Here is a 19,960-nt window from a genome sequence, read left to right on the forward strand (position 1 = left end):
CTCTCTCCGCCTTGTTATCAGTATTGTCCTCAGCGTGTTGCGTGTTCCTGTATTACCTGGAATAGATTACCTCTGCCTCTCAGACACGCAGATTCTCTCTCCCCACCCACCCCATCCTGCCCCACCGCACCCCCTACCTAGTGCCTAAAATAACGTGTATATATATTTTCTGCGCTTTGTGTCAGCACTGTTTGTGTGTGTGCAAATAGTACTGTTGACACGTTTTTATATAGAAGCCTACTGTGGTTCTTGTGCTTAGGCTGTGTATTGGATTGTCACTGTATGCCTGCATTATTAGTTGTCAGTAATAATTATATGTGCTGATTGTTCTCTTTGCCTGCGCGCGTATAGTATGTTGGTTATGTTTGGTTATAGTATGTTTGCTTATGTTTGGTCGTTATCTTTGCCTGTGCGTGTATTGTATGTTTGGTCGTTTTCTTTGCCTGTGCATGTATAGTTTGTTGGTTATGTTTGGTCGGCTTCTTTGCCTGTGCGTGTATAGTATGCTTGGTCGATGTATGTATTGTAAAGCGCTAAGAGTAGACAATTTTCTAGAATAGCGCTATAAAAGTTTGCATTATTATTATTATTATTATTACTTGCAGGTGAATTTTATGTTTTATTTATCTGTCTGTTTTTGTCCTAATGTTGTGAATGTACGCATGTCTTATCTGTTTGCCATTTACATCAGAAATGTGTCTTTAACCTTCACTGTGCTTCGTGGGTCGTGGACGACCCAGAGCCTTACAAAATCATCTTTATCTCTAAAACTATTCGGAGTTTTAAATTAAGACTTCACGTAATCTCTAATCACCATACGACCATCCCATTAATCAACTTTTGAAAGATTATCTTTGTAAACAAACAAATAAACGATGACGTAATTTGAACACAGTCCTGTAGTGGAATGCATGAATGGAGACTATCAAGCTAGTTGGGAACTAAATCCAAAGTTCGAAACTATCGCTCTAGTGCGCAATGCATGGCACGATATTTTCAAATGTTCCGACCTAAGTTGGTGACTAACTTGCCTAAATTTGGTCCTCCTCCGAGGAGGACCAAATTCCTTAGTTTCGAACTATTGCAAAAATACAAATGGCGGCCGCCATGACAGTCTTTGATTTTGCTGTACAAAAAAATCAAATATTCGGCAGTCCGACGCATGAACCAAAGAATGATGTCGACAAAGAAGTTGAAACATTGATTGCGCTTTGGAGGGGGTTCAAATACAAGTCGTGAAGTGACCGGCACAGCTGATTTGGGACACGATCTACCTTGAGTCGGGAGATTTGCTATGTAGCGAGGTCAACGGAAGTCAGTCAGCGGAAGTCTTACGTCGTCACCTATGTAAACATTGAATCTTTGACGCCTCTTAAAGACAACTTACAGATCGTAAAATAGTATATAATGTACCTCATTGGAGAGATTAGTTCTTTTATTTTCCGTTGATATGCCACATTACTCACTTAGATGACGAATTCGTGCCATTATTCTCCTCTGAAAAATCCTACCGAGCGGAAAATAGTTACTTTCGGTTCCGGCGACCTCGATTTGGGTGACGTTGCAAAATTGCCTCGATCATGTGGTTTAATGAACATAATGTATGCATATCATGTGACAAGGTTCCAGAAAATGGCTAAAGCTGACGGTGAGACTTGGTAACATTTTTTTTTTTTTTTTAGAATTTCTGCGAGCTTCTCAAACTCAAGGGTCAACTTTGGCGGTCAATATCGCTGGTTAGGTGAATATGGCCATTTTTGAGCGGGTGTCAATCGATAGTTAAGCCATTTATCTCTTATTTAAACCAGAAACTATGACAATATTTGCTTTCTCCTAGTGCCTCCATGGGTAGTTTTGACACAGGGGTGTTCGTGATCTGGCGCCATTGTTGAAGATCATAGAGTAGCCGCCCCTGATCACGTCTTCGTTACCGCCCGTCGTTACTTTCGATTTCTCTTGTAAGAAAAGTTAACTTAATTTTATGAACTATTATTGACAAACTTGGTGTTAAAATGTAAACATGTTCTTGCTTGTTCATGAGTGATTGTGCAATTTCTCACCTGAGCCGGCTGAGGGAGTGTTAGTGAGGATAATTGGCATGATAATTTTAGCAACTTGTTGGGGAAATTGCATGTTGTTTTTCAATATATTGTTGTTGTTTTTTCATTTGTAAAGAGCTTATATTTCGACTAAACTTGTAAGGCACATTTTCTCATTATGATATTTCTTAATTGTACCCATTTATTTATTTATTGTTGTTGTTGTAAAACTAGTCTGCCAAAAGAAATGACAATTATTTTGTGACAATGTCCAAAGACTGACACACTGCCCACTTCTACTCAGTAGATTTGAGGCCTGCTGTAACCTTTGTATATTACGTGTACATGGATTAAAGATTAAAGATGGACAAGAAGCACACATAGTAAAAAAAAAATGATAGTTTTTTTTCCTCTCTCTTCAGATTATCTTGATATCGGGGACATCGTGTCAGACGACTCTGACTCCAGCTGGCACCCAAGGAACCGACTACCACCTTCCTTATTAAATTCAGAATCTGAGGCTTCGCTCGCTGACAGTGATGAGGTTTGTGTTGTATCTTTCTTTTTAATTAGGCATTGTATTAACTATTAGGTTTGAGGAAGAATATTTAAAATGCAATGTTGCATTACCAAGATGCCCCATTTTCATAGAATGTAAGAGGTGATACTATCAAGACATGTTAACTCTAGCAGACTGATATTTTCATATGTGTTTCATATCTGTTCATACTCCTAGCATTTAATCAGTCCAATGTTTCTATAAAATAACAATATTACATAGACAATTTTGTAGTTAAGCACTGGCAGAGGTTGATTACAACAGAGACGAACAAGCTGCAATGGTTTTTGTCCAGTCATAAAAATCAACTCTAAAAGGAAATCTTCATTTGACGGACTTGTTTGTTTCAGACGATCATCTATGTCTGTACACCTCCTCAGGCTCCTGCCTCTGTAGTTGTGCCTTTGGACACTGACAGTGATCAGGTTTGTGTTGTACCTTTCTTTTTAATTCGGCCTTGTATTAACTATTTGGTTTGAGGAAGAATATTTGACATGCAATGTTGCATTACTAAGAAGCACCATTTCATGGTGACACTATCAAGACATGTTAACTCCAGCCGACTGATATTTTCATATATTTGATTCATATCTGTTCATACTCCTAGCATTTAATCAGTACATATGCTTCTATGAATTAACTCAAGATACGAAATAGACAATTTTGTCATTTAATTAAAGCAGAAGTTGATTACAACAGCAGCGAAGGTTTGTCCAGTCTTCAAAAGCAACTAAAGGAAAATCTTCATTTGACTGACTTGTTTTGTTTCAGACACTACCTCCTGAATCAGTACCCGCTCACCAAGAATCGCGCTGTAGATGTGGCGAGCCAGTCGGCCACCAGTGGGCGCCTACCAGCGACTGTGAAGTTACCTATCCGGTAGTGAATCTTTTTTTTTCTCTTCATGTCTTTTCTTTGTATGAATTAAAAGAAATAATTTGAATATGAATTTTAAATCTCTCTCTCTCTCTCTCTCTCTCTCTCTCTCTCTCTCTCTCTCTCTCTCTCTCTCTCTCTCACACACACACAGGATTGGGGGATTAGGAGGTTCCAATATAGACTTAGACTTATTATGAAACTTAATGGGCCTAAAATATTGGCATAAGATATGAAAAAGGTTACCGAACTAATTTATCCTATCGTGTGTTCCCATTTTAGATTTTGAAAATTATATAATTTGTCTTTTTGTGCAGAATTCGGACTCTGGTAGTGAGAGAGCTGAAGTGGTGGCTGACAGTGCTGAGGGCTGCCTCCGCTGCGCTGAATTACAGCAACGAGTTGCTGATCTTCAGACCGAAAATCAAGCGCTCAAGGACCGACTGTCAACATTTCTGGTGAGTTTAAATACTGCTTGTTCTTTATGTGATGTTTTGACTTACACATGTACTGAAATGATAGTGGCACTTGCCCTTTGCTTATAAGGTTGGTATGAAAAATATTACAGATTCTGCTGTTCCAAATCTTTGGTTAAATATAAATGAGCATATTTTTGAAAGTCCACAGAACAAAATGCTCCCCCTTTCAACTTTGTGTGCCTCATGTAGTAACAGATCACATTAATGATTAAATTGTGCAACAGGTTTTTATTCAGTTGACTTAGTAGCGTTTTATATTTCTTTCTACTAAACAGGACAAAGAGTCACAATGAGTGACCCTACCAAAGGCAAGCTAATAGCAAAGATTCAGGAAGGAGGTGTAGGCGTGGCAACTATTTGGCTATTAGAACTTTGCAAGGAACGTTATAGTCCTGAATGCGAGTTTAACCATGACACCCTCCGATTTAAAGTAAATAAAACCTTTGCAAGGTATAAAACTTACAGGAAAAATGCTCATAGACAAGTTGGACAAGACAAGTTAGACAATTTTTTAGCAGAAAAACTGGAACTGCCAAAACCCAAAGAAGAATCTCAACCAAAACCAACACCGTTAAAATGCTCTGCCACCTGTTCATATGCTGATGCGTCTGCTAATTTAGCTGAAGAGTTAAAATGTGTGGAAGAGAAACTGGCTACTGTTACGGAAACCTGTGACTCCCAAAAAGAAGAAATTAGTCATTTGAAAAAGAAAAGTTCTCGTGTCAAGTTCGAAAAACTGAAACAAGAAAAGAAGACTTGGAAAAATGAAAAGGAGACTTTGAAGGCACGTTGCCAAAATTTGGAAATTCGATTGGAAAAGAAAACAAACGCACTCAAAACATTAAGGAAACAGAAAGATCGCCTTTGCAAACAAGTTGACAACAAAAACACAAAAATAGGTAAACTCAGAAATGACAAAGAAGGATTAAACAAGGATCTCAAAGACAAATCAGAAAAGCTTGATACATCGGTCAATGAACTGAAGGACTACAATGAAGCAAATGAATATTTACAACAGGTTCTCAATGATAACATTCAACTGGAATCCGAAGTTCACCTCTTCGACGAAGATACCAATCAGTACACAACTGAGACCAGACACTGTATCTATCAACTGCTACAATTGAATGTTCCCTCAAGAAGCACCGGGCCCGTAATAAAGTGCATTTGTGACCTATGTGGAAAAACAGTCGATAACCTCCCTTCAAAGAGTACAATTCTGAACATGAATGTTGAACGGTTGATGCTTGCACAACAGCAGATAGGAGAGGAAGTTGCTTCCAAAGAGGACACAACATTATACACCGATGAGACATCAAAATTTGGAGCGAAATATGGTGGCTACCATGTCAGTGACGCTGAGGGTAGATACTATGTTTTAGGGATGCGCAACTTGGCCACCAAATCAGCAGCAGACACACTCAAGGGTCTCCAGGACATCCTGCAGGACATCAATGACCGCAGTGGTGCCCAAGATAACTTGACTGCCAAGCGGCTTCTTGTACACATATCGGCAACAATGTCTGATCGTGCGGCGACAGAAGTCAAGTTCAACGACATGCTGGAGACTCTGAGGGCAGACATTCTACCAGAAATGAAGGCAAACTGGAACGATCTTTCTCCAGCCGACCAGCTTGCAAGCAGTCAGTTGCTGAATTTTTTTTGTGGACTTCACAGCCTCGTCCATTTCGCCGAAGCAGCTTCTGGCGCACTGAGTCAGCTGGATCAAGGACTTTTCCAGAATGAACCACCCATCCATGATCCATCATTCAGGAAGAAAAGTGAATCCGGTTCAGCAAGACTTGTCCGCACAGCATCAAATGCTCTTGGGCGTGGTGGGGATGAGAAAAATGGAAGATATGGAGACTTCAAGACCTTCACTTCTGAATTCATCAAAGAGAGTGGTCTACACTCCCTTCCTGTGGAGCCGTATCATGGCAACCGCTTCAATGTTCTTTTTGAAAATGCGGTTGCCATTTTCTTCCTGAGTGACAAGATCCAGAATTACCTTCAGGACCATCAGACGAACGGACTACTCAAATCGGTTCTTCATGACATCAGAACTCCAGAGTACCTGGCCGGGGTAAAGGCTCTAGCACTCATCTCCCGATTTGTGACATCACCCCTTTGGAGACTTCTTGAAAACAAAGAAATACACGTTTTTGCCATGAATAGCCACTATAGGGATCTAGTCACAAACCTCGAAGTTGCTGTTGGAAATCTTGATGACTTTATGCAGGGCAAGGTGTCTGTTTTTGGAGATGTTGCCCAAGCTCAGGACGATGTCATGCTACGGAAATTGCTTGAGCCTTGGGAACATGACGACAAAGTGAGAGTGGCCCTAAGTGTCTTGCTTCCTGCCATTGCAATGTCCTCCAAAAAGCTATTCAAAGACCACCTGCCTGAGGGGAAATGGTCAAACGTGACTGATGAAATGATGAAGAAGTCACAAAGCGCCCACAAACACAACAAATTCGCCGAGTCTGCCTTTGCTTACCTTGACCACCTCCTCAGAAAGTCGCCAAGCATCACGACGTTATCATCAGAAGCCTATTTAATGTTTCTTGCAAATAGGACAAACGAGTGGTTGCAGTCCAAGACTGATGAAGAGAGACAAAAGCTGATTGACCAAGCCAGAAAGCAAGGACCCCTTGCCAAGCGGCAATTCAAAGAGAGACAAAAAGAAATCCATCAACAACACTTGCTGGCTCTACAACAAGCAGCGGAACTAACCAGAGAAAGAGAAAGAAGACGAGTCGCTACATTAGAAAAGCATACAAATGCTATCATCTTTCATGGCCTCTGGCAGTCTGAGGAACAGGTCGACATTTTTCTGTCAACAATGTCCACAAAGAAAGGCAAAAGAGAGGCTCTAAAAGCTCAATTGAATTTCCGCAACCATGTCCTGAAGCAGGATAAGAACATTCCGGATTACGACAATGTCTTCTCCTTCACTAAACGAGTTGATGGCCGTAGCACTGATTGCTCAATCGACGACCTAACCTCTAAAGTGAAAGCAGTCATACGCCACGCCTACACGCTTCCAGACACTCCTGCTTCAGAAGGTACTCCACTGCTGGTGGGCAAAGTTGTGCGTCACAAGTTTGCACGCGCAGATGACCCTGGCAGTATTGAGGTTTACACTGGCACGGTTATATCGCAGGTATCCAGTTTAAAAAAGTTCTGCTGACGCAAAAACCAATGAAATTATGCAACAACAAATGTGATCATGCCTTTTTTTCAGTTGTTAAAAACCAATGAAATTATGCAACAACAAATGTGATCATGCTTATTTTTCAGTTGCTAAAAACCAATGAAATTATGCAACAACAAATGTGATCATGCCTTTTTTTCAGTTGCTAAAAACCAATGAAATTATGCAACAACAAATGTGATCATGCTTATTTTTCAGTTGCTAAAAACCAATGAAATTATGCACCAACAAATGTGATCATGCTTATTTTTCAGTTGCTGTTGTTTTGCGTTTTTATGTCGGGCTCATTGGAGACCAATGGTGCCGACACTTTCAGTTGCTCAAATGAATTGAATCCAAATGAACATTTCTTGATTCAAATTGTTCAGTTTACTGAAAACTCACAACTAACTGTGTAAACTAACATTAACATTTACTTTATAAATGTGTTGGAAGTTCCTCAGCATAAAATAAACAGTATGTCTAAAGGGGCAATAACAATTTGATCATCTGGTCTTCTTGATGAAGGTTTGTTTATTTGTGGGCACTTGTGATTTACATTTCTTTTGGAATAACAGGCAATACAATTTATCCAGTGTGATTTTTTTTCTCAATTTGTGATGTTGTAACTTTTAGTTTTAAAGAAATTAATTTTCTCCATTTCTAGATTCAATGGTATTGCATTGAAAGAAAAGTACATCAATGTTTAGCATGCTACTCAGTAGACATAATGATATTTTACGTATTGTCATTGGTACTTTGAACATTTTTGTTCTTTTTTTATCAAAATTATTATGCCTTTTGTGTTGTGTTAGGTAGAATAGATGATTTTGAAAAAAAAAATCTTTTTCTTTATTCTAAATTGTTCAAATTTTTTCATGACTTAAGAAAGGGAAATGAGTTGTCTTGTAAGTCTACGTTAAAACATTTAGTCAAAACTTGATTAAATGTAAAAAGAGAGCTTTTAAAGCTCAGTTATTGTCACAATGACTTATTTCCATATATTTTACAGGTCCCAGGCTACCCTGCATGGTTCAACATTGTATATCAAGAGGACACTTCTGTCTACACATACAAGTTGCTGGATGACTGGCGCAAAGGCGATCTGGAACTCGTCGTCTAAAAAGGTACTATACATAATAGACTTGACAGATATTTTGTAAAAAAAATATTCAATTTGACTGGATGTAAATACTTTTTTCATTAACAATAAACAGTTTGATCAGATAGTGTTTTGAAATTATTATCTAAACATAGGGTTGAATTTGGACCTCGTGTTTCTGTCGGTTTCCTATGTTTTCCGATTTTTAAATCTTTGTAAATCATTACCTAATTGACCAAGGGAAATGAAATTGCTACCACAGTGTTTGTCTTTAAAAGACCTTTCTAATGGTGTATATATAAGCCTACTTTCACTCAGTCATTAGGTGAAAAAAAAAGTGTTTTAAAATGAATAGTACCAAAAGCTAAAGTTTGACCACACATTTCTTGAACAGTTACTCTATTCAAATCCATGTAGCTCGTTACCTAATTGACCTATGGAAATGTAATTGCTTCCACAATATTTGTCTTGAAAAGACCTTTCTTATGGTATATATATAAAAGCTCACTTTGACCCCAGTCTTTGGGTACAAGTAGTGTTTAAAAACGATTAATGCAGAGAGCTAACTTTTGACCCCACCCTACTTGGACGGGTACCGTTTTCAAATCTATGTAGCTCGTTACCTAATTGACCTATTTCAATTTAATTACTACCATTGTCTTTGTCTTCAAAATACCTTTCCAATGATATATATATGCCTATTTTGAAAAATAATTAAAAATGGCCTGACCTAGCTATGCTATGAACATTGACTAAATTTCCACTTTTTACATCAGCGACTGTACAAATTTGGCTTGTACATCTTCCTGTCGCCGATTTTAATCGGTTTGGATCATCCAACAGGTAAGAGCAAGATTCATCCGTTGTGTGCGTGTAGTTTGTGTGTCCCACGGTGTGTGTGTTCGTTTGTGCGCCTCGGTGTGTGAGTGTGTGTCAGATTATATTGCAATAAATTATGAATAATACATTTGTTAGAAAGTGAGAGCAAGGGTAGATCTAGATCTATGGGCCAGGCAGTACTGTCTGAGTGTCTCCGAAACCGTGTTCAGTGTCATAGGAAAATAGGCCTACGAGCCATTGTGTAGTGGTGACGATGAAAGATACAGTTGTTGTTTTTCTGACAGTGACATTGACAATGAACGATCGTCAATGCATCAATGATTATGCACAGCAGCATCGGTTTCTTCGGAACTGTGCACTGTTGACTGAATTTCCCACGGTGGAGCAATGAACAGTAGACACTAAAACAAAGCAAATCTAATGCATTGAAGCATCGCTGTAGATCTATCTCATTCAACTAACAATATAATGCAGTGAATGGCAAATCTATCTCTGAATGAACTGTTGTGTATCCTTATTTGCTGTAAATGTCCTGGCTCACACTGCACTCCCAACATTAGAAGTATGTTTTCTAAGCTGAGTGCATGTGTAATTAGATATAGTAAGTGTGTAAAGCCAAGAGTAACACTAACTGGCCCAAAACAATTTTTGTGTGTATACAAATGAAGAAAGAAACTGACTTCACTTGAATCACTGCCACTGAAAGTGTGTCTATTGTGTATTTTTAGAAGGGTTATTCAACAATGACTTATTTTTCTGTTTAAATACTTGATATTTACTCTGCATGAACAGAGTCAGAGGTAAATGCTGCTGTATAAACTATGATTGTGAAAGAGGGGATAAAAGAATCAATGAGCGAGTGGTTTAATTATAATACAGTTATTATTTATTGTTAATTAATTATTTTATGGTGTGTTTTTTCAGGCCTCCTAAGAAACCAGAGATGATGTGTGATGAAGTGTTCATACAGCTCTTGCATTCAGATATATATATGGATTCTGGAGAGGATTCAGACTGAGTGGACATGCTGCTTTACAGACTACCATGAAGAGTAAGTCACACATTTCTGTACCACTACCAAATACCTGCTTGTGCCTACTAAATTGTTATTGTAAAATTGATTTATGATATGTAAATTGGCACTGGTGATAGTAGTTTGAAGCTGTGTAGATGTTTTGGCAGACTTTTGTACGTTGTGTTGTAAAGAGATCTGCGTTTCACATTTATAGATGAACTTACAATCTAGATAGATACATTCAGCTATGTCAACACTTGTTACATCTGAATCTGAGAGTAGTGGCAGGAGATGCAAGTTTATTGACACAAAAACATTACGGCTTTGTATAAAATAAATTCTTACATCTGTATGTATCCTTGCATAGTACAATTTGTACTATTTATACAAAATGGTACATAAAGCTTGGTTTTAGTTCTCTTTCTCTTCTCAAATCCTTTGCCACTATTCTTAAAGTAAATTACACAGTGTGAATGAACTAATGCAGCACAGGAAAGTAAAACAAAATCGCAAATGAAATCATTACTAATTTACTGGAATTATTTAAAAGGCACATACAGTTATTCTTCCCTTGGCTCACCATCCTAGATCTTGCCAGGCTTTTACATGGAATAAGAATGAATCTGTTCACTCGGATACTTCTACATTCAACACCCTGGCTTCTTCCTGCTCAGAGTTAGATTTTGTTGTGGAAACCACTCTCAGATTAACAAAAATGTTACTTCTTTACTTCTGCGAGTGACTTTTGAGAAATTCGTTCATAAACAAAATTCAACTATGCACATGAAGCAGTCACTGACTGTCAGGGTGTCAATATTTTATGTGTCTGGGTGAAGTTATGTTCCTATCCCATGTACAACTGGCCAGATCTGAAATGGCCAAAATCAATGGGATCAACACACATACCCAGAATCTTCATCACTGGAAAATGTGGTGGGTTGAATGTATTTTAATAAAAAAAAAAGGCTGACAGGCGAGTGCTTTGGATCCTGAAAGTTCTGTTTTGGACTGAAATCGAGACACATTTCCCAATGAAACTCAAACTGTATAGTGTTGATGCTGAAGAGCGAAAGTGTGTGGGTTGAGGGCACACTTGTTTTTGACTAAAATCGAGAAACATTTCTGCCGAGCACAAAGTTCATACACGCACAGATTTTTTTTAATAGTTTAGATTACAATATCACACACACCATCCCCGATCCCAATGGTCATGTGAAGAGCAAGTGCTTCCTCACCCCCCCCCCCCACACACACACACACACACACACACACACTGCTCAACACGTACACACCTTCTCCCCCCAACACACACCCTCCCCTCGCTAAGGCCAAAAAAAAAAAATTGTCTGTTTAGGGTAACATGACCAAAAAAAGTAGGGTCGGTAGGTAGGTAGGTTTTTTTTTTTTTTTTTTTTTTTTTGTGTGTGTGTGTGTAAATGAAACGCCAAATGTCTCTTTTTAGCATTTTTACCTCTTTTTTTTTCTTTTTTTTATGAAATCAAAAAAAAGTTTTTGGGTCGGCGCCAAATCGATAGGGTCGGTCGGGTTACCCTAAACAGACAATTTTTTTTTTGACCTAACCAAAACCCATCCCCGTGAATACTGAAGGTGCTCAGTTATATGTTTTCTTTATTTTTCAGGAAGGACCGCTACATTAAGGGAAGGCTGTTTGCACCTTGGTTCCTGGGTTCGCTGGGGACGATGATCAAATTCAGAGTACCATCACAATTCTGTGCTTTTCCATCTGATTCGGCTGAGAATGCTTGCAGAGGTTTCTACACTACCCGTCATAAAAAGTAGGCAGATGCGTTTGAGGGCAGATCTTACTGATGAGGCTGTTGATTGAAAAACCAAGTATATGACTGAAAAGGCCATTAATTTCCCTACTTTATTCAGAAACAAAATTGGGTTTTCATGACGTAGTGTCTATGCAGTGAAACCTGCAACACAGACACCCCCTCCCCCCCTCCCACAAATCAAATTCACAAAATCAAGCTTCCCGTGTTAAAATCAACAACACAAATCAGAACAACTAAACCGAAACATGTTTTGCATGTCATTAGACAGAACAATCAAATCTTTATCCAAAACAGTCCGTTTTGTTCACATATATCTTGTCTAACATGAACGCTATGGCATGCTGAGCTTTGTAATTGTCAATCCTCTCAGTTTTTGAAGTCGTTTTAGCGGGTAATGAGACCAAAAATGGTACATTTCAGAACTCCTCAACGCATTGTCTTAAAACTGTCAGTGATTTGTGCTAACACACGTCGTTAAGTACAAAAATGAGAAAAAAAATGGTACATTTCAGTAACTCCTCAACGCATTGTCTTAAAACTTGTCAGTGATTTGGGCTAACACATGTCGTTAAGTACACACGGAATCTCAAGTCATGTGAGATATTAGTTCTGCTGTTGCGCGACATGCCAGAACGAATTTTAAAAATAAAAATGTACCCTGTCCAATGAACTGAATTTGTAAAAAAAAAATTAGCATGCATTAAGAAAAATGAAAGCTTCAATTTACCTTTAATTTCATACATTTTCAACTATGACTGTTCACAGCGCACTTGTACGCACACACACATTCTTGGAAAATGCTCTTTCAAGAGCCATGATCAGTTAAGCGTGTCAGCCGTGAGCTTTTCTAGGCGTAGGCCTACATTTGCGCTCAGCGCTCTGAATGAGGCAAAATATTAATGTTCGCGTTGAAATCCTCATACCGCCAATGTCTGATAAAATATGTACATGAAATTTAATTGTGTGGCGCATCTGTTATTGTTCTTGAAGATAACAACAAATTAATTGTTTTTCAATGAGTCAGCGAAGACCTACCATCAATTTAAGAACTCTTTCTGGCATGTCAATTAACAGCAGACTAATGTCTCAAATGACTTTAAAATCCGTATGAACTTTCCCACATGTGTTACTACTGTTAGCACAAATCACCGCAACGCTGAAGGCAATGCGTTGAGGAGTTACGAAAACGTACCGGTTTTTGTCTCATTACCCACTAAAACTGCCTTTTACAGCTTCTCAGAGGAATGACACCTACACAAATCAACATGCCTTAATGTCAGTGTTAGACCAGATATGTGAACAAAACTGACTGATTTGGATGCAGATTTAATTGTTTTTTCTATTGACGTGCAGAAGATGTTTTGTTTTGGCAGTTCTGATTTTTTGTCAATTTTAACGCGGGAACATTGATTTTGCGAATTTGATTTTGCAGGGGTTCTGTGTTGTATTTTCCACTGTATAAACACTATGTCATATAAACCCAATCTGCTTTCTGAATAGGTTTGGGGAATGAATGGCTTTTTTCAGTCATATACAGGATAAATAAACAAATGTAAAACTAAAACAATGCTAATAACTTCTACATCTGTTGACCGAATCACTTTATTTTTAAGGTACATAAACCGCAGCCAGTGCATGACCCTTCCACAAAGTGGACATTTTGTAGATCAAATGTAACTGGTCAAATGGTCTGACTTTTGTGCTCTATTTCAAAAAAATAAATTCCAAATTCGGCGGTCGATTCACTAAAACGAAGTTTGACCATGAACGGCATCAATACTTACTTAATTTAAACCTTCCAGACTTTTAGCTTTTATATTATCTGAATGTCTGAGTATACACCCCCTAGATCATCGGTGACCTGAAGAAAGCAGTTATATACTCATAGACAGACGCGTGTGAAGCATGTTTAAATGTGGAGTACGCTCATTTAAAAAAAAAATACACCAAGTTTGTTTGAGAATACTCCAAGTCCAAAACAGTGATTCCCAGATCTGAATGTTGATTCAGGTATACTTTTGTGATTCGAATTGCCCCGAATGTTACAATCTTGAGCGCTTAGATCGGGCAAGTTTGGCTACCGCTCAATTTTAAAACCCGTACCGTTGAGTCGATCCCCAAAATTGGGAACTTAATTTAAAATTGCACAAAAGTCAGCCTATTTGATCTTCAAAATTGTCACTTTGTAGAAGGGTCATGCATAGGCTGAAGTTTATGTCCACAAATGTAGGTTATTAACTTGTTGTGGGTTGCATTATTTTTGGGTCAACCTGTATTTGGTTTTTTTAATAAACGGCCTCATCATAAAGATTTGCCCTCAAACGGATCTGCCTACTTTTTATGACGAGTATTATAGTTGGCTCAGTGGCTAAAGAAACATTCTACAGGATGAATAAACAAACAAACAAATCTCATGATTCTCTGTGCTTTAATGTGTGTGTGTGTGTGTGTTTTGTGGAGTTTGTTTTGGTTTTTAGTGAGAGGATGGCTGGTGGTTTGGATGGGGTGAAAAGCTGAGTGACACTGTGATTGTGGATAATTAAATTGTTGTTAACTTGCTGCTGTCAGTTTCAAGGCACCGTTCTTCTTGCAAACGCCAAGTTTGGCTTACTATTTTATATCTGCATGGGCTCTTACATGAGGTTAGGCCATCTATACACTTTGATACATACCAAACATTTACATTCTGACTGGGTCATGTGCAAAGTTGGAATGTTTGAATGAATACATTTTGCGGATTGATGCCAGTAGAAGTTAAACAAATTAATTGATCAAACATTCCAACACTTCAAAGTAAATACACGTGTTTTTGACAGATGGTATATGTTAAAGTGGAGGGATGGTTTTATTCCACGTGAAACCTGCATGCCACATCTGAGACGTTGAGCGAAATCGTTTACACAAAATATGCAATCATTGTTTATCATCATTTAAATTAAAACGTTCATACACAATGACACAACAAATGTTGTCGGAAACTCAAAAGAACACATGAAAGAATAAAAGATGATCAATGCAGCAAAACGCGCCACTTGTACAGAGTGGGTTACAATTTAATTCTTTGTTTAATTATCCTTCACATTTCCCTTATCATATCTTATATTTTAACATCGTTCTGTTCTTGTCAGCTTGAAATGTTTGCAGTTTTTACTCACGAAACAGGTTAGTCTTCTGAAGTCAGTGCAACATCAAAGCTAAAATTTCACACATGAGATGCATTTTGATGATCAGCTCTACCATACCGAAGCAATGCATTTAAACTGGCGCAGATTAATTTTCAAATGATGTTCAAGAAACAGCTAGCTTCCTTATAGACAGAGTGTCTAAGTTACAAAATATAGTCATCTCAGTATCCAACTTCATTACCTCTGTTTCTTTGCTTGCTTAGAAGAACTTCTCAGAGTGTTTGCGGCATTCATCAAACAAGATCATACACATTAAAATATTGTCACTTCCTACTCATTGAATAATGTATTCATTGTATCTAATTATTCATGTTAAAGACCAGCACAAAATTGCAATCATTTAAATATGTCACTGACTTAAAGTATTCTACCCGATCTGGAAAAAAGGAAGAAAATCATAAGTGCATGATTGAAATCACTGATGATGTCTTGTAATTCGGTAGTGTTTCCAGTTAATCTTTTCTCTTTACATCTCACAATTCTTTTACTAGTTTATTTTGTAAGTAGAACACCAGGCCAAAACATTGTTGGCTCCTTTTGTATGACATCACACATTTTCAAGGATTTGCTTGCTAACTTGCTTGTTTCTTAATTTGTTTAATGATCGCTCCAAATTACATTCCTTCCTTTATCTGGCACTCTTGTTCTCAACTTTGTCCCTCCCTCTTAGCGGTTTAGAGAGAGAGAGTGAGTGTGTGTGTGTGTGTGTGTGTGTGTTAGTGTGTGCGTATGCCTGTGTGTGTGAGAGAGAGATAGAGACTGAGAGAAAGAAAGAGAGAGAGTTTATCTATTGTCTTGATTCCCTCATTCAATTTTCTTTTGTTGTATAGTGTAGAACTTAGACAGCTTCGTGACATACCTGTGGTGCGGTTTTATGGTCGTTTAACTCTCCATCGGTGAACCATGCAATTATTTCTCTTCAACGATTACTCGGTCTCTACTGACAACTCTAAACTCCACAAAACACGACTTTTTTCAGTTCAGAAATGTCAGTTTCGCTCCCATAAATTGAAACACAAACTTAAATACATCCATACATCATTGTCTGTTACAAAGTTCCAGCTTTGCTTTAAAATGCACAATCAGTATGAGGGACACGGACTTTTTCCCAGTACATACCGACTGAGCCATCACTCAAATCTTCGACGACACTGACTCAGCCTATATGCTGCGTACATCTCCCCGGTCGGGCAGTTTTAGCTCTCGTAGTGTGCGGAAGAACTGAGAGAAACATTTGCGTTCTGCCTATGTTTGTCTTGTTTGCTCGCCAAAATAATATTGCATCGATCAACCACTCAAGTTCGCACTGTTACCATGCTCCCAATCCCATGCTGGTTTGTTTACCACTTTCGAAGGTGAAGAGTTCACCGCGCCTGCGCAATGACGGGGATTTCCCTATGACGTCACCTGAAAGTTATGACCTACTCTTTTAGCTGGTAACTAAGTAGTCTCGACCAAGTTCGCTCTCATGCATTGCAGACTGACTAAATCTTTAGTTACGAACTGCGTAGTTCGAACCTACGTTTAGTTGCTAACTATAATAGTCTCCATTCATGCATTCCACTACAGATGATGCGGGTCATGGACGACCCATACGGAATTACGTAAAAAATGTTACGTTGTTTGTCCTTTTTCGGATTGCGTGGGTCGTGTACGACCCATATTCTGCAAAAAGGCTGCAACAGCTTTATCCCTATTCGAATGGCGTGGGTCGTGTACGACCCATACTTTTTACGTTGAATCCTTTGGAAAGTATGGGTCGTACACGACCCCCATTATCCGGACTGTGTAGTCCAACCCGTGATCCGGTGAAGGTTAAAAAGAAATGTTAGAATGTATATAAAGTTTGTGTGGTTAATTATGTATTTATATATCCGTAGGTGCCTTTCATTTTTATCATGGATCATAATATTCTAGTTTTCCTTGAGTGTTAAATGTTGATGGATGAATGAAAATACATTGTGTGTGGACGGATGCATGTTAATTGATTAAACGTCCCACAATGATGTGCGTGGCAACCATACCACAAAAAAAAGTTTAAAAAAAAGAATGCCGAGAAAGTTTGAAAGACCACAATAAAGAAGACAAGAAGAAATAAACCAAACACACACACACACACACACACACACACACACACACACACACACACACACACACACACACACACACACACACAATAACAACAATAACAAACAAACAAACCATATGCAATCAAATGAAAAAGTATCTAGATGAAACAAATGTTGAACAAGATAAAGAAGACAAAGTGTACATAAAAATCACATCATTACATTTTTAATCAAAGAAATTCTTTAATATCATGCAGAAGTAAATGTTCATAACATATAAAGAATTCAAATAATAATGACAATGGAAATAACTTTGATAATAACAAAAATAATGAAAATACAAAAAGGGAGAGTGTGAGAGAGAGAGAAAGAGACAGAGAGTAAATAATAAAAATAACAATTGAACAATAAGCAAACATAGTATGCAATTATAAACATCATTCAAATCAATTCAAGTCTTTATCATACACATATGAACTGCTGTTTAAAACTGTCAAGAATCTGTAAATGTGTTACCGACTATATTGTCACATGTCACGCGCGGATGGATAGCAGGCTAATCACGGCTTCGCGGGAAAAGTCAAGTGACGTGACAGGGCCTAGCTGCTGAGAGAGCATTGTTCGATGAGCGAACGACAAGAGAGGTCGTTCCGCTATAGGATAACCAGACGTGGCTATAATGTAAAATAGCCGGTAGTGGTCTAGGCTTGCTCTTGATACAGACAAGCAATACACAAGGTGGAAGGATAGCCTGTGTATTTACCGTGCTGAAGAATCACCCATTTATCTGTGAAGCACAGAAAAGGTATGTATACGTTGGTTGCATAAATGATGTAAACTGAGTATTGAGCGGTGACAGAGCAGATATAAAAGACAATAACCACAAGTTAGGTGGTGCGTGAGTAATGTGGGGCAGAGCGGTGAGAGAGAGGGAATTTACGTGGTCAGAATTGTTTCCATAAGTTGTAGCAAGTTCAGTCGAGTTATAGACAAAAATCTCGTGCGACTGAAGTTAGCACGTGCAACCAATGAATACTGTGTGTGTGGAAGCAGTAAGTTGTAAACGTGTGAATAGAAATAGTTTCATCAGAATGGTGAGAAGACGGTACAGAGATACTATTGATGACAGTTGCAAAGTGGGGATAGATTATATAAATGGGTTGTGTAATGTATGCTTTGCAATGTTGTTGTCATATGTCCGTGTCTCTGTGTGAGGAATGAATTGGGAACAGACGTGTTTACTATGTTCATTCAAGTGTGACTTATGGATGGTATATTAATTATCAGGGTTCCCCGTGCGCGATCTCAGACACGTCTCCTGAATCACTGACTACGAGCGTGAGAGATGACTGGTTGATATGCACCGTGGCGAGATGAATAACAGACCTCTACGAAACCGGTCACCTGTATCCCTGTACCCCATATTTCCCTTTCTTCCCATCACCCCATAATTGACAAGAATCGCTGGCGGACAAACTGGAACCAAGGCCGCAGCGCAAAGAAGAAAACCTTCTTTCTTTCTTTATTTGGTGTTTAACGTCGTTTTCAACCATTCAAGGTTATATCGCGACGGAAGAAAACCTGAGATAGTTTTCTTACCAAAATGTATGAATGAATAGCAATATGATGGACGAATGAAATAATGATATATAAACAATGCAGAACTAGAAAATTGGTGTTAGTTGTTTTGTTCGTGTGAACGCCACCTTCTGGAGTCATTTTGTAGTGTATACCCTTTTTCTAGTCCTGACAAAAACTGTTGACGGATTTTACAGATTTCAGACTCTGGGGAAGAGAATTCCAGACTGAAGTTCCAGAAAATAAATAACTTGTTTTGTGGAGGTTAGTGCGAGGTATAGGTGGAACAAAATAAAGAGATCCATACCGACTGTTAGCTCTGTGCAATAATGTTTCCATATACATGAAACATCTTATACATTGTAATAGCTTTATTGCACAACAATTGCTTATTCAATGGGAGCATATTCAGGGCTTTTAACTCGTGTTCTGATGTTAAGGGTTCATTCTTTAGAAGAATGTTCGCGCCACGACGATGAAGAGAATTAAGTTTACTGATGTGGACATCACTGCAGCCATCTCAAAGAGACGAAGCTTACTTAATTGATTTGCGGCATTATGTGGGCATGATGCAACATGGTTACTCTTTTAACGTCAGTGTAATTGTTTAATTTGGACAATAAATATACATTTCTTTACACATACAAAATAGATAGTACAGGTAATTCACTTGAAAAGTGACTTAAGGTCTTAAATACACGTATGCTTACTGTCGGGGACAACAGGTATGCCGTAAACAAAACTAGAAAAGCTTTCGTACCACACACACACATTACAATGCTTACAGTTGCAAATACACATTCAAAGGCTGATTATCAAACAGTCACATAAGGTAAGGAATAGCTTGTACATTTAATAATAAAACAACAGGTTTGTTGACCAAGACTCTTGGTCCGAGGGTCTGAGTCGGTCACCCACAGGAGACGTCACCTTGACAAGAATAACAAGCAGACTGACTAGTACTCGTATGAGGCTGGACACAGCCAGGTAAAAGCTCGACAGTTCACAATCACCCATTACAAACTCAAAATTATCGTGCGTTAAGGCGATGGTGAACTAAATAATTACTTTAGGCAGTCACCGTTTTCAATTGCTTCTTGGCTTATACTCTTGATTTCGGTACCACTGTGTTCCTAAGACTCTGCACTTTCTGTTGATACAAGACAAGTGTCGGGAGGAAATACATAGGGTCGGTCGGGAAATCGGAAAGAAGGAACTAGTTGTGC

General features: G+C 38.4%; 1 long non-coding RNA gene across 1 annotated transcript; it reads left to right on the forward strand.

Annotated features, from left to right (window-relative positions):
- The first annotated feature begins 8,992 nt into the window (after nucleotides 1–8,992).
- LOC138955876 (uncharacterized) lies at nucleotides 8,993–12,237 on the forward strand. Its single transcript, XR_011452414.1, has 3 exons — nucleotides 8,993–9,091; nucleotides 10,013–10,139; nucleotides 11,744–12,237. It is a non-coding gene; the product is annotated as an uncharacterized lncRNA (long non-coding RNA).
- Nucleotides 12,238–19,960: the final 7,723 nt, after the last annotated feature.

This window comes from Littorina saxatilis, unplaced genomic scaffold, assembly GCF_037325665.1.
Source record: "Littorina saxatilis isolate snail1 unplaced genomic scaffold, US_GU_Lsax_2.0 scaffold_617, whole genome shotgun sequence".
Taxonomy (NCBI): domain Eukaryota; kingdom Metazoa; phylum Mollusca; class Gastropoda; order Littorinimorpha; family Littorinidae; genus Littorina; species Littorina saxatilis.